Genomic DNA, 20,654 nt, shown 5'->3' on the forward strand with positions numbered 1-20,654 from the left:
ATATATATATATATATATATATATATAAATATATATAGTTGCTAGGGCTGCTGTAACAAAGTACCACAAACTGGTGGCATAAACAGCAGAAATTTGTCTCAGTGCCTAAGACAGAAAGTGCAAGACTGAAGCTTGGGCAGGGTTGGTTCCTTTTGAGGCTGTGAGGAAACATTTACTCCTGCCTCTCTCCTAGCTTCTGGTGGTTTCCTAGGCAATATTTGGCACTCCTTGGTTTGTAGATGCATTACTCTGATCTTTATATGGCATTCATCTTTATATGGCATTCTCCCTGTGTACAAACAAATCTATTTGTGTCCAAATTTGCCTTTTTTATAAGGACAGAGTCCTATTAAATTGGGGCCCACCCTGAATGACCTCTTCACTGGATCATCTGCAAAGATCCCGTTTCCAGATAAGGCCTCATTCACAGATACTAGAGATTAGCACTTCTGTAATCTCTAGCCATTTGCCATTCTTACCTCCACCTCCAGAAAAGTCCAGAAAATGCAGAGTATTCTCACAGGTCACTCAGTAAAATCTCAACCACCCTCTAAAGGTAGAGTTCATTCCATCTTTAGGGGAGGTCACAACTGAACCCATAACAATGACTAACAGTAGATTTTCCTTATGAACCAAAGCACAGTAGAAATAGCCTTATGCATCATTCTAACTCTTTGTTTGGCAGACTCACTTTGCTCACTTAGTACCTGCTGCCTATATGCACTGTGCTTAATGTTTGGAGTAACAACAAAAAACAAGAGCAAAATGAAAGAAACAGACCTGGGTCCTCCTTCAGGAGTTCCCTACCCAGTGTAGGCATCTTATGTAGATAAATTTAATTTCTAACTTTATTACATGAGTTTTTCTTCTTGTAATTGTGAATCCAACCTCCAGTCAGATCTGAGGAATCCCTAAGTAAGAACCAATACTACATTTCATGGGACAGTTGTATTGTTAGGAGAGCAATGTTCTTAGAGCTTAACAATAACTTATCAAAATAAACAGGATTTCCGAGGAACAGACGCTCATGAACTATTTAGCTCAACAGAAAGGCCCACCCAAAGTCAAGAAAACCATAAGCCCACCCTGGAATGAACTCTACCTTTAGAGGGTGGTTGAGATTTTACTGAGTGACCTGTGAGAATACTCTGCATTTTCTGGACTTTTCTGGAGGTGGAGGTAAGAATGGCAAATGACTACAATGAAGCCGTTGAGGTTTCCCCTAACACTTTGGCTGGGCACAAGATAACACTAGCTTGTTGTTCTGACATGCTCTGTGAAGACAAGCCAATAGGGTTCATATTAAATCACAGCAACACCTCTTCATACATAATCTATAGATTCCTATGAAGTATTTCTCATCTTACAGCAACGGTGGCCATGTATGTGCAAGAAATGGTAACAACCATATCACATTATCAGGCTGGCTCTACAGGCAACTGGAAGAATTCAGTCGATGCCTCCTACCAGGGCAAAACACAGAAGCAGCCTTTGAGATAAATTCATTCAAAGGCAATACAGACTGAGAAATAACATCCAAGGTCATCAAACTAAACACATACACACATACATACATATGTACATACATGCATAAAAATGATATAATATTGGTCAGTGCAGATAAACATAGCAGCATTATTTACAATAGCCAAGATCTGGACATAGCCCAAGTGCCCATCAGTACAGGAGTGGGCAAAAAGCTGTGGGACATTTACATAATGGAATGCTATGCAGATCTAAAATAGAAGGAACTCTTACCTTTTGCCACAGCATGGATGGACTTGGAAATTATTATGCTAAGCAATATAAGCCAGACAGAGAAAGACAAATACCATACGATCTCGCTTATGTGTGGAATCTAATGAGCAAGATAAACTAATGAACAAAACAGAACCAGAGGCATGGAAGCATGGCACAGACTGATAGAGGCCAGAGGGGAGCGGGGTTGTGGGGGACTGGATGAAGGAAGGGGAAGGGGTTACCTAAAGAACATATATGCACAGCCCATGGACACAGACAATAGTGTGGTGTTGGTCAGAGGGAGGGGGACTGGGGCTGGGCTGGGTGGAGGTGAGTCAAGGGGGGGAATGGGGGATATCTTTAGTAGTGTCACCGATAAAAAAAGAATGTTATCAGAATATATATATATATATATATATATAAATAAACTATTATCAACTTTACATAAACATCCTCATCTGGCTACATCTTCACTCCCCCAGCTGTTACCAAAATGCTTTTTCGGACTTGGATTCAGCAGGCCCTCTTGCTTCTGTCCCACAGGAGGTACTCAGTGAACAGAATCACGGGCTGACTGAGAGAGAGGTGATGGCATTAGCCAGACCTCACAGGGGCCCTGACAGTTCATCATGAAAGGTTATGATGGGCAATTCTGTCAACAGAGATTGACATAAAGCTCTGGGAAAGAGGCTGGGTTTGTTTATGTGCTGTGTAGTAAGCAGTGTAGGCATCCAAGATGCATCACTTTCATGCTCACGATTTTGAATATTTTGCTGTCACGTCTATCACAGTGGCCAAGGCAGGGGCACAGTTGCAGGAGCCTCAGATACCTGCTCGCACTGTGTAGCAGCAGGAGGTCCCATTAACACAAGCAGCTGTGTTTTCTCTCTGATAGCTGGTCCCAAGTGCATCTCAGCACACTCATCACCTGGGGCCACGAGTTAGGACACAGGCACTTTAGTCCCTTCCCGTGCTACGTGGAGCCTCTGAGACTGGGTTCAACTCAAAGTCCCCAAACCAATTTGACCATGAATACTTTTCCATGCAACAGCTATTAAAATTTGATAAACATCTTGAGAAATGATGCTTCGCGGTAATTTGTGTATAAATAATATTTTATGAAAATTATTAACATTTTTCATAGTCTGAAAAAGTTTTTGTGATTTTCCTTTTTTGTTTATTAATTCCCTGGTACCTATAATCATTTGTGCTAAAATCACCCCTTTTTGCTATCAACACAGGTTTGATTTTTGTTAATTATTACCACTTTACCCACGTATGCATATGTACATGAGACTTTCTCTTTTTTTTAACCCTCACCCAAGGATATGTTTATTGATTTTTAGAGAGAGAAACATCAATGGGAGAGGAAAACATCAGTTGCCCTCCATATGCACCCTAACTGGGAATAGAACCCACAACCTAGGTATGTGCCTTGACTGGGAAGTGAACCTGAAAACTTTTGGTGTACAGGACGAAGCTCCAACCAACTGAATCACCCAGCCAGGGCTACATGCAACTCTCTTAATCATGGATGTCCTGGGTGGTGGGGGCTATGGGTGAGGTTGCTATTGTTAGGAGAGCTGGGTTCCAGCCCGGGGGACAGCAGAGCCCTCTGTGAAAATGGCAGTGACCCGACAGCATGTGCAGTAGAGAAGAGATGGAGGGGAGTGGATGGAGTGGGGACGGCCCTGTGTCTAAGAAGGGGAAGAACCTCTACTGAGATCAGCCTCCAGGCCCTGAGCCGGCAGAAGCAGGTGAGCTTGGCTGGAGGCCTCCACCCACAGTTCTAGAGCCAGAATCCAGTTGCCTGGGCCAGCCCTCCTCCCAGATGCTCAGGTTACCCCAGGCGGCCTTTGCTTTCTGAAAGGTGGAGAGGAGGAGAGCTTAAGAGAATGCAGTAGGAAAGGTAAAGGGATTGCCTGTAAACCCCGCAGCTGAGCATTCACTGGCCCACACTCATCTGTGTCCCTGGCTCAGCCCACTTGAGCAGGACGTCTGCCCATTTTGAGAATGGGGTTGATGGCTCTGCTCATCCTTGGAGGTGACTAGTGGAGCTGAAACTTCCAGAAGGAATTAAGAAGATCAATGTCTGCAAGAGGCACCCCTGGGCTCTAGAGAGGCAGGCCAAGTTTGCCCCAGGGCTGGGGTATGGAGTGTGATATAGGTTTCTTTCTACAGCCCCTTCCCACCGAGCACCTGCCTCTAGAACGCACTGACTTATGTCCCCCAAAGGCCACCTCCCTTCACGATGTCAGGCACCACATGACCACTTGCCTTCATGCAAACTGCCGGTCTTAATGCACTTCGCTTCAGTAACACTTCTGCCAAAAATGCATAGCCTGAGTCTAATTTGAGATAATATCACATAAACTGCAATTGAGGGAATTCTACAAAATAACTGGTCTATACTTTTATTTTTTTTAAATGTTAGTACTTTGAAGCACAAAAAAGGACTGAGGAAGTGTTCTAAATGAAAGAGAGACTAAGGAGTCATGAAAATAAATGCAAAGCAGGACCTGGGATTTTCTTTTGCCATAAAGTATATATTTGGGACAATTGCCAATATTTGAATTTGGTCTGTAGATTCATTGTGTTGTATCAATGTTAGTTTCCTGATAAGAGAATGCCTCTGTTTTTAAGAAGATACATGAAGTATTTAGGGGTAAAGGGGCATCATGTGTGCAACTTACTCTCAAATAAGTCTGTAGATAGACAGATATAGTTAAGTGTTAACAGTTGGAGAATCTGGCTGAAGGATATCTGGTGAATCTTCATGCTATTTTTGGAATTTTTCTGTTAGTCTGAAATTATGTTAAAATGAAAAGGTAAATACATGAGGTACTAGATAACATAAGAGCAACTAGAAAACAGGTTTGAAAAGTCTAGAATTAGAACTGGGGACAGGGTAGATACTAGGGTCCTGAGATCAGCCTGATTTAAGGAGCTGGGCATCCTCACTGACGATCAGAAGGTAGGGAAGGAGGGGGATGTGGCACCAAGGCCACTTTCCTCAGAGAGAAAACAGAAATGAAGTCTTAAGTAATTCTCCCTCTTCCTTTCTGGACACTCTCCAGTAGACCCCAGAAACCCCCGGGTCTGACTACATGAGACAATTTTTTAATACATAGTTTACCATTTTTGTCTAATTAGCATGTAGCACAATCTTCTGTATCACTGGGTGACAAATTAATGATGTTGTAAATTGGATAAGATTCCAATCCTAATTATGTTACTGGTGTTATTACTATTATTTGGCTCAGTCTCAACAATTTTTGTTCAGGTAGCTTGGTTGTTCCTTTATAACATAAAAGAATCGAGAAGAACTCAGCCGAGATTTAGCCCTGTTTGCTCTCGGGCACACTGTGCTGTTTCTGGGGTGTGTGGGGCGAGAAGCCCCAGCTTCGCAGAAGGCATTATAAACTAAGTGTACAAGCTTGGGCTCTGATGTCAGTCAGGCAGACAGGATGGGGTTCAAATCCAGCACCTGCCATTTCAGCAAGGTGCATTCGGGTGAGTCACCTACCGCTTTAGAGGCCCTCTTATCATCTATCAAGCGTAGAAAAGAAAACCTGGTTGGTGTGAGGATTAACTGGAGGCTTTAACATAACACTACCTGCCCAGCTGTGACAGGAAGCCTCGGGAAACAGCCTCTTCCCCAAGAACGCTGGGGGAGCCAGCTCACGCCTCCCTCTTCAAAACAGCCCTCTATCCCTCCAGCGAAGTGAAGGCCCTCCTTTCTGCAACACGTACACACTTTTCCAAAAGCCAGAGGCTTTATGTCAATTAGTGCTTGCTACTACAAATAGGCAATTTAATTAAGTGACAACGTCAAAATATGAGTGAAAACGTTTCTGTATAAACTAAGTGGAATATTTTGGAAACAGTCACAGGTAAATCATAAAAGCAAATCATTCTGCTGATTAGGTGTTGGCGAAGCAGCTGTGGAAGGTAAGAGATTGTGGGTGAGACGGCTTTGCAGGCCCTTCCTCTGCTTCCGCAAAGGTGTAATTAGAAATCAGAGATGAGGTTTCCTGGGTATTGTTTAGGCAAGAAAGATGATACAGAATGCCAAGCAGGGGACTCATGCGCAGAGGAAACACCCTAGTATTACACAAGAGATTGGCCGTGAATGAACATACTTTAGGTGAAGTTCCAGTAAAACGTATAAGGCACATTGATGTCATTTTTATGACTTTCCCACCTTAAACAACTTTTTTGAATCACCAGTCCCAAATGTGTCAGATGAGAGGTCTTCGAGGGTATTTTATTGAGAAGGTGGTGATAAGTAGACACTCGTTTGGCAGACACACCCCATGTTCTCGCAGGATATTTGCTTGGGGCTCTTTCAGAGTGGTTCCCAACCTTTGCTGCTCATTGGAATCACAGGGAGAGCTTAAAAGCTTCCGGTGATCAGGTCTCCCCTTAACCCTACTCCCCCCAACTCTGATTTGATTATCTGGATAGGGCCTGGGCAGGGGAATCTCACGTGCCACCCACCAGGGTTGAGTGCCAATGCTCTGTATTATTTGCTCCTTGGGCCTCAGAAATCAGGTCTGGAGGCATGTTTATAAGAGTCAGATGGAGAGTCTTAGTGTCCACTCTCTCCCTTCCCAGAAGGCCAACCAGAAGGCTGGTGCCCACAACCGGAGGGCGCATGAGGGACAGCGCCCACCGTGGCAGTGGGACGAGCTGCAGATCAGATGGCAAGGTGGTAGTGAAAGTGCACACTGAGGGCGGTCAGTCTTGGCTCAGAGGGCCATGGGCCACGGTCATCCTCCCGGTAACCCTGCGAGGTGGGCACCCTTATCTCCATTTTCTGGGGAAGAAATGGAAGTTTTGAGGCACTGGGTAATTGCCAGGCCATTGAACTCCGCAGCCCCTCGCCCGCACCAACGCCCTGAACATCCCCATGTGTACACTCTTAAGGCGCTTGCTCTGGGCTGAGCAAGAATTCAATGAGACCTCAGCTTCCACTTGGCGCGAATCACCGTCTCTCTGCAGATCCCCCAAATGTTGGGGGATCAGAGGGCGCCGTTTCTGCTTCCAGGGGCGCCCAGTTCCTAACACCTTGGGGAGCACGTGGGCAGAGAAGGAAAGGAGACTGGAGAGGTCCGCGGACGCCCAGACTCCCGAGGGTCTCCCGGGAAAACCCTTCTGCCGAGTCTCCAGGAGACCGCGCCCCCGAGCTGCACCCGGGGACGCCCGGTTTCTTTGCCTTCGAAACTCCGCGGGACGGCCACGCCGCAGATCCAAACCTTGGGCAGGGGCCAAACGGTCACTTCCCCGCCCCCGGGCGCAGTATGCAAATCCGAGCACCAGGAAGTCGCTGGGACCGCTCGGCGGAGCCGGCGACAGTCAGTTCCTCTCCCGCCGCGCAGGGCCCGCCGCTCGCTCCCGCCCGCGGCGCCCCCGGGCCGACGCCGCAGCCTCCAGCCCGCGCGGCAGGCGGGGCGCCCGCGCCCCCCCGCCCGAGCCCCGCGCCCCGCGCCCCGCCGAGCGCCCTGGTTCCCCGCCCGCAGCCTCTCCGCGCGGGCCCCCCGGGCCGCCCCGTCGCGCCCCCCGCTCCGAGCGCGAGTCACCGTGGAGCGCGGCCGCCGCCGTCCCCGCCGACCCGCAACTTCCACCGCAGGCTGGTGAGTCCCCGGCGAGGGCCGCGGGGGGCGGGCGGGGCGCCGGCGCGGGGGGCGGGGGGCCGCGGCTGGGCCGCTGCGGGGAGTCCGGGCCGTGGGGTCGCCCTGGACGGGGGTCGGCTGGGACCGCGGGAGCGAGGGACGCGCGCGGCTCCCTGGCCACCCTGGCGCCCAGACCGGCCGCGGGGGCACCCAGGTGACTCCAGCCCGTGGGAGCCCCGGCGCTGGGGTGAGGAGGCGGCGCGGGCAGCTCCGCAGGTGTCTGCGCCGCGCCCGGCAGGGGCGTGGTGGGCGCGCGGGGGCGGGCGCGGGGGCGGGCTCCCCGCGGGCCCTGGGCGAGCACCCGAGGGCCGGACGCAGCGGCCGCTCCGCTCCCGCCTGGAGCGCGGCGGGGAAGCCCCTCTCCGCGCGGAGCGCGCGCCCGGGTCCTGGCCGGGACCCCGGCGGGGAGTCCTCGGGCTGCGCAATCTGGGCTCCCCACTAGGCCCTGGGTCCCCGGAGGCAAGGGGAGGGGCTCCGCCCGGGCCCCCACGGAGCCGGCGGGCAGCTGTCCTCCCGGGAGCCCGGCGGGAGGGTGACGTCGAGGGGCTCGGCGGAGGCTGCTGGGCGCCCTCCTGCTGGGCACCCTCCCGCTGCGCCCGGCGCCTCGCGGCCTTCAGAGCGACAGTCCGGTGCCCCCGCCCCCGAGAGGAAGCGAGAGTTATTTTAAGAATTCAGGGGTTGCCTTTCCTTCGCCTTGGGGGAAGGGTGTAAAGCGTCAGTTCCCACTTTCCTGCGTTATCTTGACCGACTGTGACCGCTTCTGGATGTTGAGCGTTTGCAATGTGCCTGCTAATAGCCGGGTGGTCTGCGGTCCTGTGATAGTGTCTCGTGTGTGTGTGTGTGTGTGTGTGTGTGTGTGTGTGTGAGAGAGAGAGAGAGAGAGAGAGAGAGAGAGAGAGAGAGAGAGAGAGGAGAGAGAGAGAGAGAGAGAGACCCCAAACCCCACGCAACTTTTTTTACCATCTCAGAAACCCGAGTTGAAAGTAGGCCTTGCAAGTTCTTAGCTGAGTGTGAGCTTGGACCTGTGACTGACATTCTCTGTTTGGGTTTCCACATCTTTGGGGGAACATTTCTATCTCCTGAGCCATTTATTGCACATAATGCCCCAAACACGTACTAGGCATCTCATGAATGACGCTATTATTTATTGCAAATAATTCTGACCCTAAAAAATGAGGCTCCCTGGTTCTTTGCAATTGGATGATTTTAAATCTGTCCGATTGAGCCACCTGGCCTTCCTAGTAAATCTGCTTAATATACCAGAACAGGTTTGCTGTCCCAGAGCAGGACCAGGAGTCTGGCTCACCCTAAGAGCTAGCCAGTAAGGCTATTTGACTGACTTTTGACTTGCTGGCTGCCCCTAGTTGGCTGTAGGGTTCCGGAGGGCAGGGGGTGTTCTCTCTGTGCCGGGACCACCTCGGGCAGTGTGGCGGGGAGTAGGCACTGACAGTACAGGACCTTACCAAGCACTCAAAGCCCTTCCTGAGCAAGGTAAGCTCTGCTGGGAAAGGGTGGGATTTGGGTGGTCCCTGGTTTTCATTTGGAGGTAAGGAGGCCTTGAGGCTTTTGAAGAAATACATATTTGATCACAAGAGGCTTTTGGTGACTTTGCCTCTATTGCAGGCAAGTCCTCTTTCTGAGTGAAGGGCGGAGGGCCCCATGTAAGGGAAAGCAGCAGCCAGAAAACCTGAGTTTGGGTCCCTGCCACCATTTACCAGAGCTGTGATTTGGGATAAGTTACTTGGGCCGTTAATTTAGCCAGCACTTCCTTTTTACAGTAACCAGAGTTAGATGGTGACTTGTCCCCATGTATACAGTCTAGTATTAACAACTCCAAGAAAGCTCCATCGACAACACCTTTATCTGTCTTGTGCTAAACGCTAGCTCTGGAGCCTGTCACATAGTTGAGATTACAGATATAGAAGGAAGAAGAATGGAAGTCTGGCCCTCGGCAAGGCAGGAGGAGCAGGGCTGGGGTTCTCAAGGCATTTGAAGCCTACTGGCCCTCTGTAAACTGAGGATTTGAGGGACTTTTTGGATTATTAAGTTCTAGTGCTAGCGCTCTAAGTGGGAAGCTCCACTCAGGACTGGCGGTTCTGTTATATTACCTGGAGATGGGGCTTGATTTGGAATGTAAGACGTAGCCTGCAAAAGTTGTTTGCCTAACCCCAAAAGACCCACTTTAAGTCTTAGAGTCGTTGGTGTTGCAAATGTATGTGGAGAATTTGTGATGTCGCTTTCCCCCTCCCTTTCCATGGCATCCTTTTAGTAGAAAAGTAGTGCAGCAATTTTGCAAATCAGTGATTTTCAAAGCCTTTTATAAAGTTCCATTATATTTGTATTCAGAAATAAATCACCAAAACACCTGAGATGCCAGTTGGTTCAAATGAATATATGGAATTGTCATTTAATAATATTAAACCATATTATCTGGAAACAAACCTGTACTAATTTTAAATCTGCATAAATAAGAATACAGTATGTACACATGCAGAAGAACATTGTTACAGTTCATTCACACTGCTGATATCAATGACCTTCATGCTCTCAGACATGGGTAGTATTAATATTGAAAGGTCACCATAGTCATTAGTGGGAGCATTGATCAATGGCATGTGAGACCTCTCTTGGGCACTTCTTGGCAATGATGGTGCTTACCCAGGGTTCTGAAACCTTGCTGAGCTCTGATTTCATTTGAACCTCTCATAGCCCCCCACAGTTGTCAGGGATAGATATAGAAAAAGAAGTTTGGCGACATGTTCTAGGCCATAGGCCTGGTTAAGTGGCATCGTTAGAGGACAGAAGAGGTATATTTTCTGGCTCCAACTTTAGAGTTTATTCCATCTTTTCTACCTTTGTAGAAAATAGTAGGTATTCATTTACTTAAAAGCAAATAAATTATTTTATCATTTAATATACATTTTAAAAATAGTGTCACAGGTAATTTTCTTCCATCACTTGGTAGCTAAGTGACTAACTGCTCAGGACAAATGAGTAGGTGCACCAACTGGGGTTCTTAAGCTGAACTGGGAAGATGAGCTTCATGCCTTTTCACATTGCTTCCTGCTTGGGGAGGGAGAGCTCAGATAACTGCCATCAGGAGCTTATTGGTTAATACAAAAGTGCCCAAGTAGTACTTTGCAAAGGAATTCCCTCCAGTTTCTTCTCAATGAGCCTCCTTATGTGGTTGTTATGTAGTATCAGTGAGAGCATCATCCAGGATGAAGCTACAAAGGAGACGGGGCCCATAGGATGCACATTAAAACATGCACCCCATTTATTGAGCACCTACGATGAGCAAGGTGCTGTCCTAATTCCATGCTCCAATAAATAGATAGACATTTCCTCCATCTTTTAAGATTGGTAATGAAGACTAGGACATAGAAGAGGAAGTTGGGTTTTTTCTTTGCTTTGCTTTTCTTTCAGTCAGAAATATCGAAAGATTTCTTACAGCTGCCCAGCTTCCTGATACTTAAATTGTGAAATGTTGAGTTCACTCTATCATCATTTCTAAAATTTATTTTGAGTAAGTTCCCATTTGGTGGAGAAGCCCAAGTGTAGAAAATAATATGGAAATCTGCCAATTGAGGAATTAGAGTTTTTGGAACAGGCCAGTTGAAAGACTGAGACTTTCTTTTAGATATCTTTGGCTTAAGTTAGCTGGAAGGGCTCTCTTGTAATTTAGAATTGCAAGTTGACGTAGTTCCTTGGGATGCTCTGTTACAAAGGCTCATCCATGGTGAGAAGTTGCAGGGGCCTATCATGGCCTTTGTTCTTCATTCTTATATTTCCTTTCCCCACAGTACTGAGTAAGCTGTCAACTTTCCGTCTTTGCCACAAAGCTATTTCTTGAAAGTTATAGTTACATCAGGATGGAGTTTTAATTTGTATAGAAAGCTAAGTGTTGATTATTTAACTGTACTTTGTAATCCTCAGCTTATTTCCACTCTCCCCGCTCTAGCTCCCTCTTCAACTCTTTCTCCCCCTTTTTACAAAGCTTTCAAACCACAAATTGACATGATAGGAGTGGGCCATTTAAGGGACAAGATTTTCAGTTAGTCTCGTTGTAACTCTGTTCATTTTTTAGAATGCTAAGATATATAAATGATGTCCCATGAAATTACACAAATGGGGACGCACTTACAGCATCCATTTGAGAGGGTGTTTCTTAATGCTCAAGGCTCTGCTTTTGTTGAGCTGTAGGACCCTGGGAAGAAGGCTTCATTTCTGTAGCTCTGGGGGTCTTTTCCTTTTTATAGTTTATATTTTAAAGTCAAATATTGCTGGGCTGCCGGCACTCCCACCTTTCTGTGAGCATCTAAAATTATCTCACTACTCTTTATTGACCAGAATCAATGTCAGTAGGAAGCTCTTTGCCCATTGGAAGCTTCTCCCCAATTCTCCTTCCTCTCTCTATTGGTACACCATGTGGCTAGGAGCTAAAACGATTTCTTTGGGCCCACTTTTCTGTGCCGGTGAGAGTACCTGGTGAGACTGGAGAGATGAGTCTGGATTCATTCTGCCCACACCTAGAGCAATGACATCTTCTTGGTGCTTGGGCCTTTGGGTGCCTCCACTCTTTCTGTAAATGTTAGCCCCCATGAGGGGAATAGAGAAGCTTGTTTTAGAGCCACGTGGGGAGAAGGAGGACCACTTCTGCTTTCCACTGGGAAGCTGTGTCACGGAGAGCAGAACTGTAGCGAGAGGCCGAGAGAGGAGGCCCGGGCGAGGAGGAGGCGAGGAAGTGATACTTCCTCCTGCTTCGAGGGCACCAGCCTGTCATTTGCCTGCAGCCCCACCTTCCTTACCACCCAGCACCGCCTTTTCCTTAGGGTTCTTTCTACCACCCCCTGCTCTGTTCTCTTTTTTTTCCCCCTTGAGAAAGGGGCAGGGGGGCAGGGGGGCAGGGGAGAGAGAAAATGAATGAATCTAGTCATCAGTGTAGAGCCTTCTCTGACAAAGCCCATGGTGGCCATGCTTGAGTTCTCACCAACAGAAAGATGTACGTTTTGAAATTCTCCATCATGGAAACCGTTACAAAACTCTTAGGTAGGTGTTTTGAAATCCTTTAACGTGTAGGAAACCTAATAATTTCTTAATCCTAACTACAGTGGTTGGCTATTATTTTTAACATTACTTATAGTGTCTGGTTAAATTTTGGGGATTGAGCAGTGGCTTTCAAACTTATTTAACCACAACCCAAATTCTGAAACATCTGACCTTCTGCCCAAATGCCCAGTTTTCTGTATGCAAAAAAAAAAAAAAAAAAAAATTAAAAATGGTGGAAGAGCCCCTCCTCCCAGGTTGTTGGGGTGTGTGATCAGAGCAGTCCTTTTGAGACCAGCTTGGTGAGATCTATCAGAATTTAAAACACACAGAGGCAGGCCCAGCAATTCCAGAAACTCCGGTCCAAGAGGAAGGTTAAACAAGTACAGATTAAGATACATCTACACAATGGAATTACCTTGTAGATATCTTAAAATCATATTAAATTACACTTGCTAATATGAAAGATATTTTTAAAAAGTTGAATGCAAACTGATAACTAATATATAATACCATCTCTGAAATAAAATATTCATATGTGGGACACAATCTGTAAAAGCTATGCATATCAGTAATTTTCATCTAAAGTTTTAATAGTGATTATTTCTGAGGGATGGGCGAATGCTGATTTTTTTCATATGTACATATATATATATATAAAGGAATGTCACTTGTATAACTTCTGTAGGAGCCATCAGGAAACTTTGGGGCAAAAGTGGCTATTATGACATTTGTGTGAGTATAGTTGTAAGCAAACCTGCCCCTGGAGGACATCATGTGCTTATGAGTATTATAAATAGAGGCACTTTTCTTTCTTTTTTAATCTTTTTAAAAAATTGATTTTATGGAGAGAGGAAGGGGGAGAGAGAGAGAGAGAGAGAGAGAGAGAAACATCAATTTGTTGTTCCACTTATTTACGCATTCATGGGTTGATTCTTGTATGTGCCCTCACCAAAGGTGGAACCCACATATCGGGAGGACACTTTAACCAACTGAGCTAACTGGCCAGGAATTACAGAGATATTTCCTTCAAGAAGCTTGTACTTCTGGTATTCAGTTATTTTCAGTATTGAGTTGAGCAAACCTTTCTGAGTACCACCTGTGAGTCAGGCGCAGTGTCGGAAGCTGGGGAACTTGTGTGTAGATGATGAAGGAAATCCTGAAGGCGACCCAGGCACTTGAACCCTGGGAGGAGCCTGGCCGGAGAAGAACAGACCAAGTTGATGCAGGGATCATTCAGAGGTCCGTGAACTCGGTCTGGTGAGGTGATCAGAAGGCATGGAGCGCCCTTGTTAAAGGTGTGGAGGAGTCCCCTCCAGTACTAAATTTTGAATTTTCTTGTGTAAACAAAGGGGAATCATTAGAACGTTTCAGTGGGAAGCCAAGTTTTTATCACAATCACTGTGGCTGTAAGTGTAGGATGTATAGGGACATTATTAACTGCCCACCCAACACTATTACTCCATCTCTTTTCCTAGCAGACCCATATTATTTTGGGATTCAGTGTCTCCCCTGAAGTTTCAGCAGAAGTCTTCCCCAGCCCCATCTATAGGTGGTCTGACTAGTCAGAAGTTCTTGTTCTTGCCAGTGATTGCTTCATGAATGGATGGGTATACTTTGGTTTGGACAGTCATCAAGTAAAGCAAAGTAATGTTCCAAAGATGGTCCTAAGATATGAGCAGAAAAAGAGTGGAGGGAGGGAAGAAGGAAAAGGGGGAGGGAGGAAAGAAGGAAAGTTGGGGGTAAATGAAGGGACAAAAAAACCTCGTGGAAAAGTCAATAAATTAGAAAGAAAATACAAGTTATCTTGATTACTAATTTGTAGTTTACATGGTGTGTGACTGTCCATTCTGTGTTTCTTCTAGTCACACAGACTGGTGTGGCATTAATGCTAATAATTGGGCTTTTGTAACCATGATTTATTTTTTAAATGTATATTTATTGACTATTGTGTGTTAGGCATTGTAGTGAGTGCTTGAGGAGAAACAAACATTGATAAGCGTGAGGTTCCTTCCCTAGAAGAGTTTATTGTACTCTAATCTCCCTGGGTTGTTCACAGACCAGAAGGCTGGCAAATTAATTTGCTGTGGTTGTGGGCGGGACAGCAGCCTTGCTCAGGAGATTTTTGGGCACCAGAATCAGTGCACAGAAACCATTTCCGGTAAGAAGGAAGGCAGTGTGTGAGGGGATTAAAGCACAGGAAATGGAGTTAATCACATTTATCTCAAATTCCAGGTCTGTCCTATCCTAGCAACAGGACTAGGTGCCTCGTGGTCCTATATTTAAACTTCAGATGTTGATTGTGAGGACCCCAGGGTGCAATGTGCAAGAGATTCAGACCTAGCCACATGTGAGGCACATAGCTAGTGGTAGTCATTGTTATTGTTATTATCAAAAGAAACTTGCTTAGGGTAGCTACTGTCAAACAGAACCAAATAGCAACCAAAACAAAAACAGAAAATAACAAGTGTCGGTGAGGATGTGGAGAAACTGGAAGGAACCCTTGTGCACTGCTAGTGGGAATGTAAAATGGTGCAACTGTTACGGAAAATGGTATGGCAGTTCCTCAGAAAAATAAAATTAAGCAAAGCCTTGGCTGGTGTGACTCAGTTGATTGGGTGTCGTCCCATGCACCAGGAGGTCACCAGTTGGATTCTTGGTTGGGGCACATGCCTGAGTTTCCGGCTTGATCCCCAGCAGGGGGTCTGCAGGAGGCAGCTGATTAATATTTCTCTCCCTGTCTCTTCCTTTTTCTCTAAAATCAATAAAAACATATTTTTAAAAAATTAAACATAGAATTACCATATGATCCAGCAGTTTCTGGTTGCATACCCCAAACAAAGCAGAGTCTCAAAGAGATATTTGTACACCAATGTTCATAGCAGCATTACTCACATCAGCAAAGGGGTGTAAGCAACTTATGTGTCTATCAGTGGATGAATGGAAAAACAAAATAGGATGTATCCATACGATGGAATAGTATTCAGCCTTAAAGAGGAAGGACGTTTCGACCCAGGCTAAAACATGGATGAACCTTGAGAATAGTATGTTAAGAGAAATAAGCCAGTCACAAAAGGACAAATACTATATGAATCTACTTATAGGAGGTACTCAGAGTAGTCAGATTCATAGGGTCAGAAAGTAGAATGGTGGTTGCCAGGGACTGGGGGGAAGGGAAAATGGAATCATTGTTTAATGGGCCTAAAGTTTTCATTTTGCCACGTGAAGAGTTCTGGAGGCGGGTGGTGGTGATGGTTGCGGAAGGATGCGAATGCACTCGGTGCCGCTTAATTGCATGCTTGATGGTTTAGATGTAAGTACGATGTGCTTTTTATCACAACTTATAAAATGATTTTTAAAAAGTTGCTTGATAAGCAGAAATGTGTACAAATAGATGAACGTGGTCTAGAGGATATGTCACTGGAGTTTGATAAATTCCCCTTATTCTGACGGGATTTGCCCACCGAGCTGACAGGTGTTCGCTTTTTTGACGGGGGGGATGGCCGGACAGGGTCTTTATTTAACTGTATCATTTACTACAGGGCCACACGGGTTGATAGCTGGCAAGATACTGAAATGACTGTGGTGTGTGAGAGCATGCTAATTGAGAATTTTAAAGGTGGAGTTGTGGATTAGAGAACAAGGAGGAGCTTTCTAACAATCGAAGCTGCCTGCGGAGAGCCGAGAGCGGCTGGCGTTTGAAGGGGTCCCTCTCCATCGTTAGAAGTCTGTGAGCACTGTTTCAGTGAATCTTTTTCAGGACATTTTAGAAAAAGTTGAACTAAATGGCTCTAAAAGATGCTTTCTGATTTGACAATTCTGCTGTTTCTAGCCATGGATACTCACCAAGTTACAAGGGAGTTTTTAAAGAGTTTCCCCAATACTGGAGTGTTTTTTTCTTTTAATTTAAGTAAAACATCCACATGGCAAATTACAGAAAACAGACAAGTCTGGCTCAAAGCAAACCATCATGTACCGACCCCCAGATCAAAAAGCAGAACAGTGCTCATCCCCGCTGTCTCTGGGCACCCAAACAATACTCTCTCCTCAGAGGCTTCTACCACCTGGTATCTAGTTTTAGTTTAGTTTCCCAGGTTGGCGTTGCAACAGTAAAGAGTAAGAGACTGAAAAGGCGCACAAAGCCATTTGGCTTGAGAAATAAACAGGTCTTCAGGCTGTGGGTTTGGCGGGTGGAGGCATCTCTGTGCGCAGCTGCTGCAAGGCAGCCGGAGCGCAGGTCCTCGCCCTGTTTCATGCGCCGGTGTTAAGGTGCTCAAATTCTCACAGGTGACTTCGGTCAGAGCCATTCTCAAATAACTTTTATTTCAACCATTAGTTAATAAAATCAGACGGCAGTAGCCCTATATAGCTTGTTTTCTTGCCTATCTCTGCATAGCTAAGCATATTTGTAAATGCAAATTTATAAATGTGAGTGTGATAAGGGTGGCTTCCAGTGACCCCCATGTAACCAAGCATCCTGCTCTGGAACACAGAGCCGGTCTGTGCGCAGGCATTTGAACGCACTGGCTGGTTCTGTGCGCCCAGTTATGATTTTCCTCAGTAAAGCCGGACGCATTTTTCTGCTGTGAAGGAACACAGCATCCTTATTACTGACTGTTTGTCCTGCCTCATGTAGTTTCGACATTTATTTTTGTTGGGGGTGGGAGAGCGCCGTGGTTTGACCTGTGGAATTTATTAATCAGTGAAGCAATGCTTCATTTTTTCATCATTCAGAAAACATTTCTTGGATCCTCACTGATCATGAATATGCATGAATAGGACTTTCAGTCACATTCATTAGCTCTCAATAGCAGGATTGTTCCACATATACTCAGGAAGTTAAAATATTTGGAAAACTAAAGCGAGGAGTGTAAATTTCTATTTCATATGCAGTATGAAGAACACACACAAGCAGCAGAGCGCTGAGCTGTGTCTTCCTGTGAAAAGGTAGCAGCTGTTACTCAGATCAAGGGCAGGTATAACCAGGAGGCAACGTGGAGCCCCAGTTTGCCTGCCCGCAGCCTCGGTTGAATTTTCCTCTGGCCACAGTTTCTGACGCTTGGCATCTCTGCGTTTTCACCGCTTCCCTGTTGGCAGCCACTGGGTGCTACAGAAGATGCGAACAAGGAGTGAATCCTGCGAATGGAGGGAGGAGGGGATTAGACCAAGGACACTGACCAGAGCAGAGCAATTTTCACGTGAAGATGTGCCCTCCTCAGCTGAGAAGACAAAAAGAGAATTTGGGAAACAGCTTAGCTGGATTCCTCGCTTATCCTGCTGGAGAGAGGAGGGTGTGCATCTGTAACAGGAGAGTGGCTGCTGAGAAGTGTGTGGCTCCTGGTGAACTTTGGGGTGTCTGCGGAGCAGTGTAAAGTCATAGTTTCTAACGAAGAGTCAGGAATGTGGCTCTAAGGCCTGCTCTGCCACGTACTAGTCTTGGGGGTAGGGGCATTAGATGGCCTTCCTGAAGCTCATCTGGCCTCCCTTTCCTAAACCATAAAACAGTGATGATAACGTGCTTGTCTCGTATCCCGCCCAGTTGTTCCAAGGGTGAAGTGAGGCAACATCTCTGAGAGCTCTGAGAAATCTAACTCAAAACACTTTGGAGTGTTGTTTTGGATTCAACTTTAGTACCCCTCGCTTTTTCTTGGTATGGAGGGTCCCTGCCCCCTTCCGCATTCATGGTACCCCTGGACTGTTTTGATCGGGTTCACCCACCTCACCCTGAGTCCTGGGTGACACTGAGTCTTGGTGTCCACGCCAGATGCAGATTCGTTCTTTTTAAAATGTTGCAGAAGGCAAAGGGAAAACATTTTCTTTTATTAGTAGGCAGTCCTTAAGCATGGGAGGTAAAGCAGTTAAAAAAATCCTAGTTTTATAGATAAAGCAATAGTAAATAAAAACCTTGCCTAATTTAAAAGAGGTGTGTCCCCAGGCTCCCTCACCTCCATGTAAATGCCCTCCCACTGCCCAGGGAAATAACTGCCCTGTGATCAGCTGGATGGAGAACTGTGCCCTGACCAGAGCTGACTTTCTGCAGGCTCCGTGTCCACGTGTCTCTTCCTACTGACCTCATAGCGATCTTGGCCTGTTTTCTCCTGACAAGGAGATAAAAGAACAAACACTATTACATTGGAGTTTTGATTCGTGAGACTCTTATCATGCCATATAAATGAAAATTCAGGTTATAGATTTAGGAAAGTGAAGTTTTCTCTATTGTATCTTAAAAAGTACTCTCCCTCCTCTCCAATCCAATAATAAATTACACAGTGCTTAAAGTTTTACTGAATTAAAAACACCTTGAGATCAGGAACTAGCGTTCTGGATGCTGAGCAGACCTGTGGTGTTTACAAGGGCCTTGACCGCACCCCGAGTTCTAACAACAGTCCAGCTGGTAGTCCCCTCTGTCTCGCTCTTATATTTGCCTTCTCTGCCTTGGTTCCTCCCCTAGTATAATGGAAAACCTACTACTTAATAGGTACCCCAAAACATTTCAAAATCTCTTTAGTGTATGGACATAGCACTCTAAACCACCAGAATAACTTTTTAAGATTAGTAAATAACTTTTTCTTATGAAAAGAGTAACAAAAATTTAAATGAAAGTAGATTTGATTTTAAGAAACACCTTTTTTTTGTTTTTTTATCAACTTAAATTTTACTATACAGTTCTATAATTTTGAATAGATATGTAGATTTATTTAACTGCTGCAATAGTGAGGATGCAGAACAATTCTATCACCCCCAAAACAAACCTCCTTACCCTCTGACAACCACAGATCTGTTCTCTGTCACTCTAGTTTTGCCTTTTCCAGGGTGTAATATAAATAAAATCTTACCGTAGGTGATCTTTTTTATAATATGGCTTTATTGAGATATAATTCACATACCAGATAATTCACTCATTTAAAGTACATAATTCAGTGGTTTTTACTACAGTCACAGAGTTGTGCAACCATTACTACAGTCAATTTGAAAAAATTTTATCACTCCAGAAAGAAATCCTGTACCCATTAGCAGTCGCTCCCCATTTCTCCCAACCCCCACATCCTCTTACCCTAGGCAGCCACTAATCTACTTTCTACCTATAGACTCCAGGCAACTGTTTTTAATGATATTTTGTGCATGACTTTTGATGTTTCCCAGCTTGAACTGTTCCCAGTTTGACTAATTTAACTTTGCAGGTGAGGTGTAGTTTATAATGCAATTTCTCTAAAGCTTAATATTGTTGGGGGTGGAGACGTTATTGGGTCTTTTATCAAGAAAGACACTCCAAGTACTTTTTTTCTTTTAGATCTGAAAAAATTAAAATAAAAGTTCTCTCCATGAGAATCCTCCAAGATAGTAAAGGGCAGAGTTAGTCATACTGGAATGAAAGCTATTTGGGAGGGAATCTTAGACAGCTGAGTTTTAAGTTCTGAGGGTAAACTGTGGGCATTTTGTTCTCTTGCATTCTGCTGCCCGGCTCCCAGCTCCCCTAGGGTGATGACGGTGCTCTTGATTCCTGGGTGCACTTTAAGGAGTGCTCTCTTTGAGCCTGGCTCCCCACTTAGAGAATGGACATGATCGTAGCTTCTCATAGGCTCTCCCAAGCATCAAGTGAAATATGATCATTTGAACCAGTGCTTCTTAGTAAATCTCTTCCCTGTGAGAAGCAAAGTCATGGAGGGCTGATGGATAGAGGACCTGGTCGCGTGACCTGGCTCCACATTTGGAGGTATGAATTCTCACTGTTGGAGATAGAATCTTGGGCAAGTCACTTCACTTCTCATAGTCTCCCTGTGGCCATCTGTTAAGTAACAGTGAATAACAGAAGGTCTTTTGAAGTTTAGCTGTGATTATTTATGCGGAGGTACTTGAAACATAATAGAGACTTAACAAATATTTAATATTTGCTTTTCTTTTTGCCAGAATAATCACTTCGGCCATCGCAGTCTTTAGGGAGCTAGTTCCGTGCAATTCTATGGAAATTACTGAAAAGATTTGGCAAAGGCTATGGTAGTCTGAACTTAGATCCACACTTGGACTTTATCCAGCACTACGTTTTGAAATTCTTGTTAGAGCTTAGAAGCACAGTGTGTTGCTCAAAGGGAAAGAATGTTTGGTGAACGATGGACAGAAGAGAAACCCACACCAGGGTGCCTTGTTTTCCATGCATTGCTTGGTCTCTGTAGGGAGCTAAAGGAACTTTCCTGC

General features: G+C 45.6%; 1 protein-coding gene across 1 annotated transcript in view; it reads left to right on the top strand.

Moving 5' to 3' along the window:
- Positions 1 to 7,316: 7,316 nt before the first annotated feature.
- Positions 7,317 to 20,654, top strand: part of LYN (LYN proto-oncogene, Src family tyrosine kinase) — a 90,897-nt gene continuing 77,559 nt past the window's right edge. The window contains exon 1 of the mRNA XM_087825384.1: positions 7,317 to 7,376. The gene's annotated coding sequence lies outside the window, so the exon portion shown is untranslated. The remainder of the gene's footprint in view (positions 7,377 to 20,654) is intronic.

This window comes from Miniopterus natalensis, chromosome 16 (assembly GCF_054644295.1).
Source record: "Miniopterus natalensis isolate mMinNat1 chromosome 16, mMinNat1.hap1, whole genome shotgun sequence".
In the NCBI taxonomy this organism is placed as follows: Eukaryota; Metazoa; Chordata; class Mammalia; order Chiroptera; family Miniopteridae; genus Miniopterus; species Miniopterus natalensis.